This window comes from Rana temporaria, chromosome 6 (assembly GCF_905171775.1).
Source record: "Rana temporaria chromosome 6, aRanTem1.1, whole genome shotgun sequence".
NCBI classification, from domain to species: domain Eukaryota; kingdom Metazoa; phylum Chordata; class Amphibia; order Anura; family Ranidae; genus Rana; species Rana temporaria.
Window position 1 is genome coordinate 210,577,429 of NC_053494.1, and position 21,699 is coordinate 210,599,127.

Genomic DNA, 21,699 nt, shown 5'->3' on the forward strand with positions numbered 1-21,699 from the left:
TGTCCCATCATTGGTTTTAGTGGGAAGAACAGTGTCCCATCATTGGTTTTAGTGGGAAGAACAGTGTCCCATCATTGGTTTTAGTGGGAAGAATAGTGTCCCATCATTGGGTTTTAGTGGGAAGAATAGTGTCCCATCATTGGTATTAGTGGGAAGAATAGTGTCCCATCATTGATAGTAGTAGGAAGAATAGTGTTCCATCATTGATAGTAGTGGGAAGAATAGTGTTCCATCATTGATAGTAGTGGGAGGAATAGTGTCCCATCATTGGTATTAGTGGGAAAATAGTGTCCCATCATTGGTATTAGTGGGAAGAATAGTGTCTCATCATTGGTATTAGTGGGAAGAATAGTGTCCCGTCATTGGTATTAGTGGGAAGAATAGTGTCCCGTCATTGGTATTAGTGGGAAGAATAGTGTCCTTTCATTGGTATTAGTGGGAAGAATAGTGTTTCATAATTGGTATTAGTGGGAAGAATAGTGTCCCATCATTGATTGTAGTGGGAAGAATAGTGTCCCGTCATTGGTATTAGTGGGAAGAATAGTGTCCCGTCATTGGTATTAGTGGGAAGAATAGTGTCCCATCATTGGTATTAGTGGGAAGAATAGTGTCCTGTCATTGGTATTAGTGGGAAGAATAGTGTTCCATAATTGGTATTAGTGGGAAGAATAGTGTCCTATCATTGGTATTAGTGGGAAGAATAGTGTCCCATCATTGGTATTAGTGGGAAGAATAGTGTCCCATCATTGGTTTTAGTGGGAAGAATAGTGTCCCATCATTGGTTTTAGTGGGAAGAATAGTGTCCCATCATTGGTATTAGTGGGAAGAATAGTGTCCCATAATTGGTGTCAGTGGGAAGAATAGTGTCCCATCATTGGTATTAGTGGGAAGAATAGTGTTCCGTCATTGGTATTAGTGAGAAGAATAGTGTCCCATCTTTGGTATTAGTGGAAAGAATAGTGTCCCATCATTGGTTTTAGTGGGAAGAATAGTGTCCCATCATTGGTTTTAGTGGGAAGAATAGTGTCCCATCATTGGTTTTAGTGGGAAGAATAGTGTCCCATCATTGGTATTAGTGGGAAGAATAGTGTCCCATAATTGGTGTCAGTGGGAAGAATAGTGTCCCATCATTGGTATTAGTGGGAAGAATAGTGTCCCATCATTGGTGTCAGTGGGAAGAATAGTGTCCCATCATTGGTATTAGTGGGAAGAATAGTGTCCCATCATTGGTATTAGTGGGAAGAATAGTGTCCCATCATTGGTATTAGTGGGAAGAATAGTGTCCTTTCATTGGTATTAGTGGGAAGAATAGTGTTTCATAATTGGTATTAGTGGGAAGAATAGTGTCCCATCATTGATAGTAGTGGGAAGAATAGTGTCCCGTCATTGGTATTAGTGGGAAGAATAGTGTCCCGTCATTGGTATTAGTGGGAAGAATAGTGTCCCCTCATTGGTATTAGTGGGAAGAATAGTGTCCTGTCATTGGTATTAGTGGGAAGAATAGTGTTCCATAATTGGTATTAGTGGGAAGAATAGTGTCCTATCATTGGTATTAGTGGGAAGAATAGTGTCCCATCATTGGTATTAGTGGGAAGAATAGTGTCCCATCATTGGTTTTAGTGGGAAGAATAGTGTCCCATCATTGGTTTTAGTGGGAAGAATAGTGTCCCATCATTGGTATTAGTGGGAAGAATAGTGTCCCATAATTGGTGTCAGTGGGAAGAATAGTGTCCCATCATTGGTATTAGTGGGAAGAATAGTGTTCCGTCATTGGTATTAGTGAGAAGAATAGTGTCCCATCTTTGGTATTAGTGGAAAGAATAGTGTCCCATCATTGGTTTTAGTGGGAAGAATAGTGTCCCATCATTGGTTTTAGTGGGAAGAATAGTGTCCCATCATTGGTTTTAGTGGGAAGAATAGTGTCCCATCATTGGTATTAGTGGGAAGAATAGTGTCCCATAATTGGTGTCAGTGGGAAGAATAGTGTCCCATCATTGGTATTAGTGGGAAGAATAGTGTCCCATCATTGGTATTAGTGGGAAGAATAGTGTCCCATCATTGGTGTCAGTGGGAAGAATAGTGTCCCATCATTGGTATTAGTGGGAAGAATAGTGTCCCATCATTGGTATTAGTGGGAAGAATAGTGTCCCATCATTGGTATTAGTGGGAAGAATAGTGCCCGATCATTATTGTCAGTGGCAAGAATTATTTCCCACTGTTGGTGTCAGTGGAAGAAATGGTGCCTCATATCATAGGGAGAAAAAGTGCAGAAGGGTCAGGTAAAGGCAAGTAAAAGACCGCGTCCAGAGCAAAGGGCCGAAGTTTGGAGACCACTCTTCTAGAGGTAGACCTGACAGGGGTTAGAATTACTCAAAAATGAAAAAAAAAAGTTTACCCCTTAATTATGCTTTATATAAAGACAAAACTATTGCTGAATAAACAGACCCATAGCAAAAAAATAATAATTGCTGTGATCTATAGAAGGAGTCAATATAGTTGTGAGAGCTGAACTGGTTAAAACGGTTCTAATCTTTCCCGGTCCACCGATCGGCTTTCCCCGGAGTTGCTCTTCAAGTTGCACACATGCCGTCCCTTTAAATGGAGATTACATAACTTCATGAAAGGCCAGCAGCCAGCTGCCCCGAGGATCAGGACAACAAGTAAAGGTCAGTCCATGGGACTAGCGTGATGCATGAATTACCCGTGCTACATCTGGAATGAGACTTCCTCCTACAAATTGGAATTAGTACGGGGGATAACAAATCACCCAGCAGGCAAGCAAAGGACAGATTGGAGATTAGTTGGGATTTATACTCTGCTTATTACAAAGCATTTATCACTTGTTTGGTATGTGCCTGACAGCTTTCCCTGTAAAGGGCTCACACAGTGTAATATAAACGTTCTCAACCGTTTACCCCGGAGGAACCCTCAGAATCCTTCTCAGATCCCGGGGAACCCCTGATACAAATGATTATACACAGCTCATGATACATTAATATGATGGGTACATGGGCGTCCGGTCCATAGGGCAAGGGGGGTCGTTTGCCCCCCCCCCCTGAAATAGCCAGGGAGAGCCAGGAGCAGGGCCGAAATGGCCCTGGGGACGATTTAAGCGGTGACTGCTCCCCTCCCTTCTAGCTGTCCCTTATTAAGAGTGCCTGTCCCTCTTCTGGAATCAAATCCATGTGTCCCTGATTCCGAAAGGTTCCTCTTTTAGACCTGAAATAAATATACTGGCCCGGATTCAGAGAGCAATTGCGCCTGCGTAACCATCGTTACGCAGCGCAATTGCTTACTTGCGCCGGCGTAACGAATGCTCCTGATTCAGGAACCTCGTTACGCCGACTGCAGCCTAAGATATGCGTGGCATAAGGCTCTTATGCCCGCATATCTTAGGCTGCATTCTTACGGTGGCCGCTAGGTGGCGTTCCCGTTGTGCTCTGCGTATAGTATGCAAATTGCATACTAACGCCGATTCACACCGTTACACGAGCCCTGCGTACGTAGTTTACGTCGTTTACGTACGGCGGTTTTCGCGTAAGGCTGCCCCTGCTATTAGCAGGGGCAGCCAATGTTACGTATACCCGTCGTTCCCACGTCGCAAAATTAGAATTTTACGTAGTTTGCGTAAGTGATTCGTGAATGTCGCTGTACGCCATTCACGTTCACTTTGAAGCAAATCATTTGCCGCAATGCACGTCGGGAAAGTTTCCCGACGGAGCATGCGCTTTACGATCGCCGCGGGAACGCGCCTAATTTAAATGATTCCCGCCCCCTACGGGATCATTTAAATTGCGCGCGCTTACGCCGGGCATTTTGCCGGAACACACACGCAATTTACGGAGATACTGCTCCGTGAATCGCGGGTAGCGCAGAAAATTTGCGTGGGCGCAGGGCAAAAACAGTGCCCTGCGCCTACGTAAAAAAAGCGCAAAAGGTACCTGAATCTAGCCCACTGTCAATATAGTGTAGTGTTTCAGTCAAGGGAAAGAGGTGCTGTGTAATGTAAGGGGTCCAGTGATGCAGGGTGCTGTGTAATGTAAAGGGTCCAGAGGTGCAGGGTGCTGTGTAATGTAAAGGGGTCCAGTGATGCAGGGTGCTGTGTAATGTAAGGGGTCCAGTGATGCAGGGTGCTGTGTAATGTAAGGGGTCCAGTGATGCAGGGTGCTGTGTAATGTAAGGGGTCCAGTGATGCAGGGTGCTGTGTAATGTAAGGGGTCCAGTGATGCAGGGTGCTGTGTAATGTAAAGGAGTCCAGTGATGCAGGGTGCTGTGTAATGTAAGGAGTCCAGTGATGCAGGGTGCTGTGTAATGTAAGGGGTCCAGTGATGCAGGGTGCTGTTTAATGTAAGGGGTCCAGTGATGCAGGGTGCTGTGTAATGTGAAGGGGTCCAGTGATTCAGGGTGCTGTGTAATGTAAGGGTTCCAGTGATGCAGGGTGCTGTGTAATGTAAGCAGTCCAGTGATGCAGGGGGCTGTGTAATGTAAAGCGGTCCAGAGCTGTGGGGTGCTGTGTAATGTAAATGGGTCCAGAGCTGTGGGGTGCTGTGTAATGTAAAGGGGTCCAGAGGTGCAGTTGTGGAGAGGGGGTACACAGTAGTGGCAAAGAGATATTGAAAGATGCAGGGGACACAGTGGGGTGTTTTTACATTTTAACGTGGGGGGGGCGCTTTTAACCCCCGCTAGCGGTTGAAGAAAGGGTAAAATGCGACTGTGTATCGCCGCTGCCGAAGCCCCCCTCTGAAAAATTTTCAGCGGATGCCCATGGATGGGTAAGTTGTAGAAGGTTTGACGCTCAGGGCCAGGCCTGGATCTTGGGGGGGTTGCTGGGGTGGGCTGCGACCGCCACCAGATTTTAGCTATCCCCACCCCCCCCCCAGGTCTATTAATGGTGCCTTCACCAATCCATGAGGCTGTCTGAAGGGGACAATTGATGTAAGGGACACTCTGATGGAAACAGTTAATGTAAGGGGGTACTCAAATAGGGACAATTGAGAAAAGGGGACACTATGATAGGGACAATTATTGTAAAATGGCACTTTGAAAGGGGCACCCGATGAAAGGGGGTCAGTCTGATGGGAACACTTGATGTAAGGGCCACTTTGATAGGAACATCTGATGGGGACACCTGATGAAAGGGGACACTCTGATGGGGACACTTGCTGTAAGGGCCACTCTGATGGGGTCACCTGATGTAAGGGGGTCAGTCTGATGGGGACATCTGATGTAAGAGGGCATTCTGGCGGGAACAGTTGATAAAAAGGGACACCATGATAGGGACAAAGGGACACTCTGATGGGATCAGTTGATGTAAGGGGACCCCTATGATTGGGACACCTGATGTAAGGGGGTACTCCTGATGAGGATACCTGATGTACAGGGGGCACACTGATAGGGACACTTGATGAAAAGGGGCACTTTGATGGGGACACTTGATGTAAGAGGGCACTCTGATGGAGGACACCTGATGTAAGTTGGTACTCTGATGGAGGACCCCTGATGTAAGGGGGTACTATCTAATGTAAGGGGTTATCCTGATGAGGACACCTGATGTATGGGGGGCACTTTGATAGGGACACTTGATGTAAGGGGGAACTCTGATGAAGGACACCTGATGTAAGGAGGAACTCTGATGGGGACACTTGATGTAAGGAGGAACTCTGATGGGGACACTTGATGTAAGGAGGAACTCTGATGGGGACACCTGATGTAAGGAGGAACTCTGATGGGGACACTTGATGTAAGGGGGCACTCTGATGGAGGACACATGATGTAAGGGGGCACTCTGATGGAGGACACATGATGTAAGAGGGCACTCTGATGGAGGACACATGATGTAAGGGGGCACTCTGATGGAGGACACCTGATGTAAGGAGGTACTCTGATGGGGACACCTGATGTAAGGGGGCAATCTAATGGAGGACACATGATGTAAGGAGGTACTCTGATGGGGACACCTGATGTAAGAAAAGGGACTCTGAAGGGAACACTTGATGTAAAGGGGCACTCTGATGGGGGCACCTGATGCAAGGGGGTGCTTTTGATGGGGACTCTTGATGAAATGGACATTTGATGAAATGGACACTTGACGAATGGGGCACTCTGATGGGGACACTTGACGAATGGGGCACTCTAATGGGGACACTTGATGAAAGGGGCACTCTGATGGGGACACTTGATGAAAGGGGCACTCTGATGGGAACACCTGATGTAAGGGATACTCTGATGGGTACACCAGATGTAAGGGGCACTTTGATTAGAACAGTTGATAAAAGGGTACACCATAATAGGGACAATTAATGCAAAAGAACACTCTAATGGGGACCCCTGATGTAAGGAGGCGCTCTGATGGGGACACTTGTTATAAGGGGGCACTTTGATGTGGACACCTGATGTAAGGGAAGACTCTGGTTGTGAAGCTGATGTAAGGGGTTACTGTGATAAGAAGAACTCCTGATGTAAGGAGGAAATCAGGTCTGCTGAATTTCTTGTAACCTGCAGCACATTGAATGCACCACACATGCTTTAAAAACAAGAATAGGAGAACATTATTGTGACTCTATAAATCCAAACGCAAAGCACATTTCAAATGTCTCGCGTCACTGTAAAGAATGCCATTCTGGTAACATGTCTTCCTTTAGGTTTACTGGCATTGAGAGATTATCTCCTATGCCCAGGTGTGGTGATGGGAACAGACAGAGAGATAGAGAGACATGGTGGATATTTAGATTAAAAACCAGGGTCCCTCAGGGGTTAAACCTCAGATGGGACCTAGATTTACATTTATGTTGATTTCCTACCTGCCTCTTCCATTTTAGTACTATTATATATATTTAGATTTATTTTTTCTCCCACTGTTCATTCTTGCTTACTTTAAAAAAAAAATTTGGTTTATTCAACATTAGTTTTTGTATTATTTTCTTGGATTTAAATGTCCTTTTTTTGATCATGCAACCAATCAGGTTTGTGTCTTTGATTGAATCTATGTCTGTCCATCTATGGCGTTTCACCTCTCCAAGCAACTCTGATTATCTACTAATTGGCTAATTAACCACTTAACCCCCGGACCATATTGCTAGTCAAAGACCAGAGCACTTTTTGCGATTCGGCACTGCGTCGCTTTAACTGACAATTGCGTGGTCGTGCGACGTGGCTCCCAAACAAAATTGGCGTCCTTTTTTTCCCACAAATAGAGCTTTCTTTTGGTGGTATTTGATCACCTCTGCGGTTTTTAGTTTTTTGCGCTATAAGGAAAAATAGAGCGTCAATTTTGAAAAAAATGAATATTTTTTACTTTTCACCATAATAAATATCCCCCAAAAAATATATATATATATATATATATATATATATATATATATATTAAAAATATTTCCTCAGTTTAGGCCGATACGTATTCTTCTACATATTTTTCTAAAAAAAAAAATCACAATAAGCGTTTATTGATTGGTTTGCACAAAAGTTATAGGGTTTACAAAATAGGGGGTAGTTTTTTGGCATTTTTATTAATATTTTTTTTTTACTAGTAATGGTGGCGATCAGCGTTTTTATTTTTCCGGTATTTTTTCGGTATTTTTTATTAAAAATATTAATAAAAATGCCATAAAACGACCCCCTATTTTGTAAATGCTATAACTTTTGCGCAAACCAATCAATAAACGTTTATTGCGATTTTTTTTTTTTTTTTACAAAAAATATGTAGAAGAATACTTATCGGCCTAAACTGAGGAAAAAAATAATTTTTTTTATATATATTTCCGGGGGATATTTATTATAGCAAAAAGTAAAAAATATAATTTTTTTTCAAAATTGTCGCTCTATTTTTGTTTATAGCGCAAAAACTAAAAACCGCAGAGGTGATCAAATACCACCAAAAGAAAGCTCTATTTGTGGGGGAAAAAGGACACCAATTTTGTTTGGGAGCCACGTCGCAGGACCGCGCAATTATCAGTTAAAGCGACGCAGTGCCGAATGGCAAAAAGTGCTCTGGTCTTTGACCAGCAATATGGTCCGGGGGTTAAGTGGTTAATGACAGGTCCACTTTAAGGAATTCTTTTGGCCTTTATGTGGAATACTTTTGCTTGGAACAGCACGATATATAAAAACTGGGGAAACATTAACCTACTTCTTAAGGATACCATCGAATTTCAGCCCCATCTCCTCCCTGTACAGTAGCCCAAGCTCGCAATTTGTGTTTTAGCTGTGTGTAGTTAATTCGGAAATTACAGCAAAACATTACTTTGTGTCAGGCCGGGAACATGATCTTCTCTCCATAACCGTGCAGAGCGCCACCGCAAATGATAGGCTGCGCAACGGGGGGAAATCAGCTTTGCTGAGAAATACCCATAAGTCAGGATGGCTGGGGGCAAACCTAAAGATTTGCTGTATGTGGAAAGAATGGGAAAAACTGGAAAAAGTTGAATTGTCTGAGATAGAAAACTGCATCTGTACTCCCTTTTTTTTTCTTTGAGCACCAGGGCTTAGAAACGTATGTTTTTCTTGAAACATTACCTGGAAATTGTATAGTCTTTTTGGGTTCTTGAGGAACTCTGTGGATGCCAAACGTCCTGGATTTGCTGGGACAGTCCCACATTTGGGCCCTGTGGATGCTGTATCCTGGGTGTAGGCAGGTGCAGTCTGTTCTCTCCACTACGGGGGGCGCCCAACTGCAGTGGCAGTGCACAGGGAGAGGAAGTCGAGAGGAACATGAATCAGAAAAGGGCTGGCGACTCGGATGCTCTTGAATAAAAGTCCTTTTTTTAGTTACATGGGTACACGGTGTGACAGGAAGTCAGGTAAATCTGTGGGTGTTGTCACAGACGGGATGTACATTTCTGCCTTGTTTAGACAATGCACCAATTGTTATTAGGCGCCGGCTGCAGAAGCAGCCAGAAAAGGTTCAAGGGCGTTGGAAGACTTCAGCTGTTCAGAATGAGGCAGTTAAGGCCTCTATAAGTAATCCAGAGGATTACCACTGATTTGCTGCATCCTGAGGCTTTCTGAGTGAAAGAGAGCAGTAGCTGAAAGTCTTCTGAGGAGGTGAGGAGGATTGATTTTTCTGTGTGATAAAAATCAAGACTATTGTTTTTCTGCTGTATGACCAGCAGTGTCTACCCAGCACTAGGCTGAGCCAGACTCCATAGATAGGTTCCTGTGTGGTGAAGGTAGACGCCCCAAGTGGCCAGGGTTTATTTTATGTTTGATTTTGTTCATGCTGTTTGGATGCTTGCACTTGTTTCCAGCAAGATGGAATAATAAACCAAAATCTTTGTATTCAACCATCTTCGACTGCCTGTCTGTATAAATTCAGTGTGTAGTGAACCCATCCAGGGGGTCACACACCCCGCTACCGAGCTAACCCCTTGCAACGGGTACAAAGCTTTGATGAAGGCTTATTAGCCGAAACGCGTCAGCATAGCCTGTACCCGTGTACCCATGTAACTAAATAAAGGACTTTTATTCAAGAGTATCCGAGTCGCCAGCCCTTTTCGGATTCAAGCATTGCATTTTGGGACCTGAATGTCCTGTCTAGAGCACCGGTCCACAGTTCATAGATCACCATATCGGCAGTGGAGCTGGGGTATCATTTTATTTCTCAAAAGGAACATGGTCTTTTATTGGGGGGGTTATTTCCCATTTAAGGGGGAGTGGTAAGGTGGGTGTGTGCTATGCCTACATACTTTTGATAGTAGGTGTCCATTTCCATCTCAAAAAGTTGGGAGGTATGCAGGGCTGGACTGGGACAAAAATTTGGCCCTGGACTTCATCCAGACTGGCCCACTTTGACAGGTCTCTCCCATGGCGGCCGGACAACTCCCGCACCCCCCCCCCCCCGACCACCTAAGCCCCCTCTCTCCCTTCACTAGCTGTTCCACTTTATTAGAGTAGAATGGCTGGTACTGGTACTCTTATAGGCAGTACCAGTGGGGAAGCTAGACATTATTTCACGCGGGGGAAAGAATCAGTTTGGTGACCCCCCTTATGGGACAAGATTAGGCAGAAGTGGGAACTCCCAGGCCATAGCTGTTGAGTCAGCTGTCTGTCCCCTCCCCCATGCTCCTCTGTCGCCCCCCTGCTTTTCTGGTCCTCCCCCTGCTTCTTTGTTCCCCCCAGGTGAGCTCTGCGGGGAGGGAGAGGAGGTGAGCGCTGCAGGAAGGGAGAGACAGAGGAGCAGAAGGGGGCGGTGGTCCGCTGTCACTGAAGCCGGCCCTGTGAGCCATCGGCCCACCAGGAAACTCCCTGTAGTCCCAATGGCCAGTCCATCCCTGGAGGTATGGAATGCTATAGCTGAAGATGAGCGGGACCGGAGACAGAACTGAGTGGCAGAAGATCAGCAGAGCTAGGAGACCAAAGCAGGAGAAACCTAGCAAATGTCAAACATGATGAGCAGTGTAAGAGCAATAAAGCTGGAGGTGAGCTGAGCCTGGAGGGAGAGGAGGATCAGCAAACCAGGGGATCAGCAGAGCTGGGGGTACTATTGAGCGGGGGATCTGCTGAGAAAGGGTACTATTAAGCTTGGAACTTCAGAACAGGGGTACTAATGAGCTGGGGATCTGCTGAGTGGGAGAACGAATGAGCTGCGGTTCTACTGGGCCTCGTTCAAACAAATAGAAAATCAACACACACACAGGGCATTTGCCAAGCTTCAATTAAACTTCAAAAAAGCTTTAGAGAAGCATCAAAAACACAAAAGAAAAGCATGTTGAAGCGGTAGGCACTTTAATGTGTGTTAAAGTCGAAGAAAGTGTGAATGAGCCCTAGGTGTTACTGAACTAGGGTGACCACGTGTCCCGGACCAATCTGATGCCCCCAAAAAAGGCCACCACATCACCGCTTTAGTCACTGACAGTACTTGTCCTGGCCGGGAATGCCTGGAGGAGCACAATCCCCGCCCCCTGCTTGTGATTGGAGAAATCATAAATCCCGCCTCTTGTGTCCAATCACTGTGCTGTGATTTGTTACAGCACAAGCAGATTTTTGGAAAGGGAGGGTGTCCCTGAATGGTAGTTTGGAAATGTGGTCACCCTATACTTAGGGATGTCCCGATACCGATACTAGTATCAGTACCGATACCAAGCATTTCCCGAGTACTTGTACTCGGGGGGGGGGGGGGGGGGGGGGGGAATGCTCCGATGCTTCACCCGATACTTGTACAGTCAGGTATCGGGTAGTGGGGGGAGTTACAAGTCTTCTCTGTGTTGTCTTCCCCCCCTGATGTCTTCTCCCCCGTGCCGTCTTGTTCCCCCGTGATGTCTTCTCCACGTCCATGCCGCTCTCCCCCGTGATGTCTTCTCCCCGTCCATGCTGCTCTCCCCCCGTGACGTCTTCTCCCCCTCCATGCCGCCCCCTCCGTGCCGCTCTCCCCCGTGATGTGTTCTCCCCCTCCATGCCGCTCTCCCCCGTGATGTGTTCTCCCCCTCCGTGCCGTCTTCTCCCCATCCATGACGCTCCCCCTCTGTGCCCCTCACCCCCCCCCCTCAATATGTCAGGATGGAGAGCGGAGGTAGGAGCCGCTAAACCCGGCTCCTACCTTTTCCGAATGGACAGTGATCACTGACTCTGTCCATTTATATAACTGAAACATCGTAACCTGTGTTTACGATGCTTAAGTTTATGAATGGAGAGGAGCTTCTCTCCATTCATTTCAGCTGAGGCTGCAGAGAAAGGGACTGGGGAATCTGTGTCCTTAGTCTTTTTTCTCTGTCTTAAAGGGTAGATGTCAGAGGTCTGTTAAGACCCCTGATATCTCACCAAAGCCCCCCCCCCCCCCCAACAGGGCTAATAAAAAATAAAATAAAAAAAATTGCAATAAATAATTAAAAAAATAAAATGTAAATAAGAATAATAATAATAAAAAAAAACACTGACAATCCACTACCCCCCCCCCCCTCTAAAAACAAAAACAAAAAAACACTGTAAAAAAATAGTAATAAAAATGTGTAAAAAATAAAAATAAAAATACTGTCACATGACATTAAAAAAAAAAGTATCGGTATTCGGTGTCGGCGAGTACTTGAAAAAAAGTATCGGTACTTGTACTCGGTCCTAAAAAAGTGGTATCGGGACAACCCTATCTATACTGAACATCAGCAGAGGAAAGTCAGGTTTCCTGCACTGCCATACAGGGCTGGCCTGAGTGTAAATCTCATGATTGGGTGGGCAGGCACACACATCCTTGTGGATTTTATCTGTGTATTTGGTGGTTTGCCTGGAGTTCAGCTTTAAGACATGATCCGGTGGGACTGTGCATAAGAAAAAGATGGTGTTGTTGGAACTTCCCAGATGTTGGGCTGGAAGGAGCTTAATGCAATGCAGAAATTACAGGCCAGAGACAAAGTCATTGCGGCTGAGAGATGGAGTTCCCGGAACTATTTTTGTCAGTAAAATGATGGGAATGGTTAGGCTTGCGACTTAATTAGGGTCAGTAGGGACAATTCTAACGTAGCATGGTTGTCCCCAAACAAAAACCGTTGTGGCTGGCGGGAGGTGTAGAGGGCCCCCGGCCAGGCATCTCTTACGTCAGGGCTGATTTCTATAGCAGGTCCCGATTGTCACTGTGGTCGTATTCAATGTACACTCACACGTGGTAATGCCACGTTTTCAGGGACCCCTTTGGTTTATATATATTTTGCTATTTTGGAATTAAGAACTGTCAGGTCTTTATTGCTCAAACCAGGGCCAGGACAACGGGTGAGCAGGAGGGGCGGCTGCAGGGATGGGGTGGGCACCCTAACCCTAAGGGAACGGGGGGCGCAGTTTGGCATTTTTTATACAAAATCCAATGCGTTTCGGGGGGACAACACCACCATCGGGGTTCAACAGGGACTTCACAGGCCTATAAGAATGACTAGTACTGTACTTTCCACATGGAAGAACAAATTTAAAGCAGTCCATGAGCAGCTATGCAGTCCATTTAAGTTTTTTTTTTTTGTGTTGAGCCTCGAGGAAGGTGGTGTTGCTCCCCCGATACACGTTGTCTGTTTTTCATACCAACTACGAACATGATCTCAAACTCTTTATTCTGGTTTTGGTCTGATGTTCTTTTCTGTATTTTTTATGATTGGAGTTACTGTTGGGTGCTCCAAGTTTTATCCTGTGTTGAGCCTTGATGAAGGTGGTGTTGCCCCTGAAACACACAGGTTATTATGACTCTTTTTCCAGCAATTAAAATGATCTTGGACTCTTTCATTGAGTTTTGGTCTGGTGGCCTTTTTTGTAATACCGTGGTTTGAGCTACTTTTGGGTGTCCAAGTTTAATCCCATGTTGTGCCCCGACCAGGGCCGCTGAGAAATCATAAAGCCTACCTGACAGGCCCCCCTTCAGCTCCACCCCTGGTCCCTCCTTCAGCCCCACCCCTGGCCCCGCGACTTGACAGCGGGACATTCCAATGCCATAATGTACTGCAAACAGTGCCACACCGCCAATGCCATATTGTGCTGCAGACAGCGCCACCCATGCCGTCAATGGCATAATGCCATTGACAGCATGGGTGGCACTGTCTGCAGCACATTACGGCATTGGCGGCATGGGTGGCACTGTCTCTGCAGGCAACACATGCGTTATGTACTGCAGACAGTGCCACCCATGCCACTAATGCCATAACGCATGTGCTACCTGCTAACAGGCATTCTTCTGCACCTGAAATAGAAGAAATAGTCCCTCCCCTGCCGCCACCAAGTCGGCAGATGGCTATCACAAAAAAATATGTAAAAAGCAAAGGGTGGGGGTGGGCGGATGTCGGACGGACCATGATACAACAGCATTTTTTTTTTTTTACATGAATTAGTTCTGCTCAATTTGCCCGGACCCCCCCCCCCCCCCCCCCGCTGGCCAGGCCTGGTACAACAGGGCCAGTTGTACAGTTGTACTGGCCTATCAGCGGCCCTGGCCCTGATGAAGGTGGTGTTGCCTCTTAAACACATGGCCCTTTTTTATATGATTATTCCAAAAATTAAAATGATCTTGGACTCCTTTTATCTGGTTTTGGTCCGGCATTCCTTTCTGTATTTCTATGGTTTGAGCTACTGTTGGGCGCTCCAAGCTTTATCCTGTTGCCCCTGAAACACACTTGGGATTTTTATATGACTTTTACCAGCAATTAAAATGATCTTAGACTCTTTCATTCGGTTTTGGTGTGTCAGGCAGGTACGCGCATGCGCCGTGACGTGGACGCATGCAAAGCACCCCCCCTGCCAGACACACGTCCAACGCACAATACGCCGGCTTGTGTTCCCTGGTGCAGACCTGTGCATGTCTGTTGCCGGGTTGCACCTCATTTATGGGGAATAACTTTACGCCGGACGTACAACTTACGCGCATCTCATGTAGCATGCGCCGGGCACACGCACGTTCATGAATCGGCGTATTTCCCTCATTTGCATGTTTGAATGGCTAATCAATTGGGGCAGCACCATGCGTCCAGCCCATATGTGCGCCCACCCTACGCCGGCGTGTGCAAGCTACGTCGGCAGGGTGTAGCCTGTTTTTAGGCGCATGTTGGTTCATGGGTCTGCACACATACGCCGGCGCACATTTGCACTTACGTCGGCGTAACGTGTTATACGTCGGCGTAAGTGCTTTTTGAATCTGGGCCATTGGCTTTATTTATATGACTTATTTTTTATTTTTATTTTTTTTTACCAGCAAATACAATTATCTTGCACTCTTTGGCTTTGGTCTGGCACTCCTTTCTGTATTTATTCTGTTTGAGGAAATGTCGGGTGCCCCAAACTTTACCCTGCTGAAGGTTGTGTTGTTCCCAAAATTTGCTGGGTAATTTTATATGCCTTTTTATTAAATTTTTTACCAGCACTTAAAATTATCTTGGACTTTTTCTTCTGGTTTTTGGTCTGGCACTCCATTCTGTAATTCTATGGTAGGAGCTAGAGTTGGGTGCCCTAAGTTTTATCCTGTGTAGTGGTACCCCCATAGGGGGTGCTGAAATGTTGGATTGTCTGTCGTCCTGCCCAGCATTCACTTTTCAAACACTCAGAGACATAGAACAGTCCATATGCTTTGTGTTTTTTTTTTTTTGAGGGAATTGATCTTGGATAGGGTTAGGGAAATATGGGATGCCCAGTAGAATTGGAATAACTTGCTTGGGACAACTCTATATAGTCCAGTATATATTCTCCGTTTCTCGTCCTGCACATAATTTCCTCTCTAATCTTCAGGTCTTTACCTCCTGCACATCGCTTCCTCTCTAATGATCCAGGTATAGCTAACACAAAGTGGTTAGGCCTGACACTGGCTCAGCCAGGCTTTAGCAATTGCCTTCTGCAGGCAGGGACCGTTGGCCTCTATAGTCTAGCAAAAATATAAAGTCTCTCTCTGGTGTCTAGCTGTCCTACACACGGCTACTGAGCCCAGTAAGCCATCTTCAGGCAATGCCAGCCGGCTTGGCTGCAGCTGCCTCTTTCCACTGCCCTTCCCACAGTCCACTTTTCTCAGACTGAAAACTCCCAGTTCTCTCAGGCGTGCCTCCCGAGTCCTCCTGACTGTGCTCCACTCACCAGCCCTCTTGGCTGTGACCAGTTGTCCTCCTCTGGAGTCTCTTAGCATTGCTCTCTTCCTGATGGCCACTCCTTGCTCTCTAATGTGCCTCTACTACAGGATCTCTTTTCCTCCTGGCTGCGCCAGAGACCATGCCCAAGGTGACCACCCTCCTCCCCGACCCCGAGACTGGGGGGCTTCCTCAAAGGCCCCCACAGCCTCCGCACTCTCTCACTCCAGCTCTTCCACCTGACAACTCCTACCCAGCTAGGCTGACCATGGGTATTTAATTAGGCCTGCCAATCCAAGTTGGGGATTGGTCAGGGCTCCTCAGAATACCCCAGGCAGCTCCACCTCTCTGGAAAGAAGAGGGAGGTCTTAGTGTTGCCTGTGAGTCACCAGCTGCTACACTGTTTTCCTTCTGGGCTGGGCCTGGGAGTGGCTCAAACAGGCCTAACAACCAGCCAGACCTGCCTAAATTTACCTACTCCTACTCTCTAGCACATTTCTAGAGGGTGCTACACCTGTATTACACTCTGATGAAGATTGTGTTGTACCTTTTTACAAACAATTAAAGTTATCGTTTGACTATTTCATCAGGTTTTGGTCTGGAGCTCTTTTCTATAGTTTGGGTTACTGCAGGGTGTCCAAGTTTGATCCTGTGTTGAGTTCCGATGAAGGTGATGTTGTCCCTGAAACGGGTACGCTATTTTTATTCGACTTTTCTTTAACAATGTAGCGCCCTCCTAGTGTGAAGCAGACTGCTAGATACATTTTGTTTGTTTCCCCTGTAATTAGTGGAGCAGGGGTTAATTATTTAGAACTGCTCAATGTTTCATGGACTGCTATTCTCTTACTTCCCCGTCTTCTAAAGGGCTCTAGAAGTCTAGCGGGCAGGAGGACAGAGCCAGCAACCTGAATATTTAAGGGACTCCTGGTAATCCCTGGGAAGGTGTGCCCAGAAGGTGTCGTGAGAGCCCATAAATAGTCTGGAGCCTTAGCAGCAAGTGCAGTGATCCTGGGTCCAGTCCTGCAGAAGGAGACCTCTGTGAGGGGCCTGTGCCCCCAAGGTCCCAGCAAGGTTTAGCTGAGGGGCCTATTCGCAGTTGAGGTCCTTCCTCTATAGTAGTTGGTTCTTATCTCTAATCCTATGCAGTATGTCCCAAGTCTATAACTATCATCCCCAGTCTCTTAACGATCGCCTGTAGAATTATTAAGGAATATTATGCTTGGGCCCTCTGGAGATCAGGGGCCTCAGTTGAGGCCCACTATCTGAAGTAAGTTGTCCCCACTAATTTACAGTCTTATTTCTTATAAATATTAATATTCGGAGCATTGACAAAACACATGCAGTCCTTTTTTACTTAAAAGATCTTCGGGGTGAGTTAGAACTGGTTCCCGAGGAAGCAGGGCTGGACTGGGACAACAATTTGGCCCTGGACTTCATCCAGACTGGCCCACTTTGACAGATCTTTCCCATGGTGACCGGATAACTCCCGCCCCCCCCTCGGCCACCCAAGCCCCCTCTTCCCCAGCCACTAGCCATTCTACTTTATTAGAGTAGAACGGCTGGTACTGGTACTCTTATAGGCAGTACCAGTGGGGAAGCTAGACATTATTTCACCCGGGGAAAAGAATCAGTTTGGTGCCCCCCTTATGGGACAAGATTAGGCAGAAGTGAGAAACTCCCAGGCCATAGCTGTTGAGTCAGCTGTCTGTCCCCTTCCCCATGCTCCTCTGTCGTCCCCCCTGCTCCTCTGGTCCTCCCCCCTTCTTCTCTGTTCCCCCCCAGGTGAGCACTGTGGGAAGGGAGAGGAGGTGAGCACTGCAGGAAGGGAGAGACAGAGGAGCGGAGGGTGGGCGGCGGTCTGCTGTCACTGAAGCCGGCCCACTGAGCCATCAGCCCACCGGGAAACTCCCTGTAGTCCCAATGGCCAGTCCATCCCTGCGAGGAAGTATGTTTCACATTTTTGCCAGCTCTTACTGTAAAGAAGCCTTTCTGTATGCAGATGTTAAACCTCTTTTCCTCCAGGCAAAAAGAGCGCCCCCTTATTATTTGTACTTGGCAACAAGTTTAATTTATAGGCCACCTATAAAGGTGACCATATCCTTCTTTTCTTTACTAAAGGAAGAATACATTCAGTTCAGTTAATCTTTCTTTCACTTAAATGTTCTTTTTTTATTCTGTCTGAGTGGAGTTGCCCTTTAAATCCCCCCCCCCCCCCCTTACACACACACCGGACCCCCTAACTCCTGGCTGATCCACCTGGACACGGCTCATGTTCTGTCTCCCTCCAGCCTGTAATCGGGGTCCATCTCGTTTGCAGTGTCAGTGGGAATGATGAATTAAGTTATAAGGATGAACTTCATTGCTCTTTTCTCCCTGATAGACGCCAGATGTTCTGTGTTCACTTCTTATTACACAAGTGATTTTTTCTCCTTCTTCTGCTGTCACAAGGCATGGGCACGCTTTCTACAAGACCCTCCTTCTCATCCCATTGCAGCACTGGTGGGCACTGATAGGTGGCATCATTGGGACTAGGGGTGCAACGGATCAAAAAACTCACGGTTCGGATCGTTCCTCGGATCAGGAGTCACGGATCGGATCATTTTTCGGATCGGCAAAAAAAAAAAATTCTCCCCCACTGTAATATCCACATCCCCCCCCCCCACTGTAATATCCACATCCCCCCCACTGTAATATCCAGACCCCCCCCCACTATAATATCCACATCCCCCCCACTGTAATATCCACATCCCCCCCACTGTAATATCCACATCCCCCCACTGTAATATCCACATACCCTCAGGCAAAACAGCCCCCTCTCTGGCAAGACAGCCCCCTCTCTGGCAAGACAGCCCCCTCTCTGGCAAGACAGCCCCCCCTCTGGCAAGACAGCCCCCCCTCTGGCAAGACAGCCCCCCCTCTGGCAAGACAGCCCCCCCTCAGGCAAGACAACCCCCCCAGGCAAGACAACCCCCCCCCCCCCCTCAGGTAGTACAGAGTCACTTCCAGCGGTGTGTCCGAGTGCGGGCTCCTCCTCCTCTGTGGGTGTACCAAGATGGCCGCGGCTCCGAAACTAGGCCGAAGCCGCGGCCTTTCCTAATGTTATTGCCGCGGAGGTAGGCCGAAGCCGCGGCCATAACGTTAGGAAAGGCCGCGGCTTCGGCCTAGCTCCGGAGCCGCGGCAATCCGCGGATCACAGTGTGTGACGATCCGAAGGGGGTGACCCGTTCGGATCACGGATCACCTGTGATCCGTTGCAGTCCTAATTGGGACTAAAGTTGGGTACACACGGGCCAAATGAAACAGCCGGTTAGCTTACTGCGACGGGCGTACGTACGTTCGTGTATCGGCGTATCTTGCTCATTTACATATTCGACGCGTAAATCCAGGTACACGCCCCTAGCGGCCAGCGTAAATATGCACATAAGATACAACGGCGTAGGAGACTTACGGCGGGCGTATCTTGGCCAAATTTAAGCGTATCTGGTTTCCAGAATACGCTTAAATATACGACGGCGCTCATTCGGACTTACGACGGCGTATCTACTGTCGTAAGTCTTTCTGAATCCAGCTAATAGTTTTTTATTTTTTTCAAAATTGTCGCTTTATTTTTGTTTATAGCGCAAAAAATAAAAACCACAGAGGTGACCAAATACCACCAAAAGAAAGCTCTATTTATGCGAAAAAAAGGATGTCAATTTTGTTTGGGTGCCGTGTCGCACGACCGCGCAATTGTCAGTTAAAGCGACGCAGCGCCGAATCGCAAAAACTGGCCTGGTCTTTGGCCAGCCAAATCCTCCGGGGCTGATATGGTTAACCACTTAACGACCGCCGCATGTATATGTACGTCCACAGAATGGCACGTACAGGCATATGGGCGTACAGGTACGTCCCTGCCTTTCCGCGGGTCGGGGGTCCGATCAGGGACCCCCCCCGGTACATGCGACGGTCGTTTTTTCCGTGGGAGCGATCTGGGATGAGGGGGCGGCTATTCATTTCTGGCCACCCCCTCGCGATCGCTCCCCGGAGCTGAAGAACGGGGAGACCCGTATGTAAACACGGCTTCCCCGTGCATCACTGTGGCGGCGCATCGATCGAGTGATCCCTTTTATAGGGAGACTCGATCGATGACGTCAGTCCTACAGCCACACCCCCCTACAGTTGTAAACACACACTAGGTGAACCCTAACTCCTACAGCGCCCCCTGTGGTTAACTCCCAAACTGCAACTGTCATTTTCACAATAAAGAATGCAATTTAAATGCATTTTTTGCTGTGAAATTGACAATGGTCCCAAAAATGTGTCTAAATTGTCTGAAGTGTCCGCCATAATGTCCCAGTCATAAAAATGCAATAAAACTATCCCCTATTTTGTAAACGCTATCAATTTTGCGCAAACCAACCGATGAACGCTTATTGCGATTTTTTTTTTTTTTTTACCAAAAATAGGTAGAAGAATACGTATAGGCCTAAATGGAGGGAACATTTTTTTTTTTTATATATATATTTTTGGGGGATATTTATTATAGAAAAAGTAAAAAATATTGCATTTTTTTTCAAAACTGTCGCTCTATTTTTGTTTATAGCGCAAAAAATAAAAACCGCAGAGGTGATCAAATACCACCAAAAGAAAGCTCTATTTGTGGGGAAAAAAGGACGCAAATTCTGTTTGGGAGCCACGTCGCACGACCGCGCAATTGTCTGTTAAAGCGACGCAGTCCCGAATCGCAAAAACTGGCCTGGTCTTTGGCCAGCTAAATCCCCTGGGGCTGATATGATTAAAGAAAGCCAAAATCTCACACTGGAATACTGCACAGATCTGGAATCTGCTTTAAGAGAACTCTAAGTTCAGTACTATAAAAAAAAAAAAAAAAAGGCGAGAACTCTGCTACGCAATATTTGTACTTCACATAACTACAAAATGTGACAGAAAAATGTCCTTTGTATGTTGAGGTCGGATCTGGAGCGAAGATCTGACAGATTCCATAAAAAAAATAACTTTAATAACGCTTCAGGCGCTTGAGACGTATTCTGGACCCCATTCCGGGGCTCTGATCTCCAGATGTCGCCTCGTTGGACGCGATGGCGGCCTCTTCGCACACAATACCATCTCGTTTAAAAAAAAAAAAAAAATGCAGCTCGTTTAATAACATTGTGGCACGAGTGCTGACTGCAGCACCAACCTCAAATTATAAATGTGGACACAGTGAAATAGCACATCGTCAGACCACACGGTGCCAGGCCCGGGAGCCAAGGAGAGGATCAGAGCCGGTGAACCGTGACACCCCCCCCCCCCCCCAAAATAAAAGCCTTTGGTGTTTGCTCAGCCTCCCACCACCCCACATTCCAGTCCTCCATTCTGGGAAGGCTTTTAAAGGCACATACGCCGGTGGAATAGGAAACACGTGCTCGTTTTTTTTTCGAGACCTGGCTGGAATAGTTTTTTTTTTTTTTTAACCACTTGAGCCCCGGAGGATTTGGCTGCCAAATGACCAGGCCACTTTTTGCGATTCGACACTGCGTCGCTTTAACTGACAATTGCGCAGTCGTGCGACATTGGCTCCCAAACAAAATTGACATTGGCCCGGATTCAGTAAGCAATTGCGCCTGCGTAACCATAGTTACGCAGCGCAATTGCTGACTTGCGCCGGCGTAACGAGTTCTCCTGATTCAGGAACCTCGTTACGCCGACTGCAGCCTAAAATCTGCGTGGCATAAGGCTCTTATGCCACGCAGATTTTAGGCTGCATTCTTGCGTTGACCGCTAGGGGGCGCTCCCATTGTGGTCAGCGTATAGTATGCAAATTGCATACTTACGCCGATTCACAATGTTGCGCGGGCCCTGCGTACGCAAGTTACGTCGTTTCCGTACGGCGTGTTTAGCGTAAGGCTGCCCCTTCTAATATAAATAAATGGTGATTCTGCGCAACATATCACACTAATGGAATAGTGATATCACATAAACAAGATAAATGTAAGAGCTGACAAATAATCAGCATATAGTATTAAATGCAAAGAGAATAGTGAGTCCAAATATAAATATATATATACTCAAATAGTGAATAGTGAGTCCAAAATATATAATACTCATAAGGCGAATGTGCAAAAATATATAAAGAATATTGTGCAAAAAAAACGGAATGGAAGTTCAATCCCAATAGTAAACACAAATCAGCTGTCAGGGCAGATATTCTGAATGC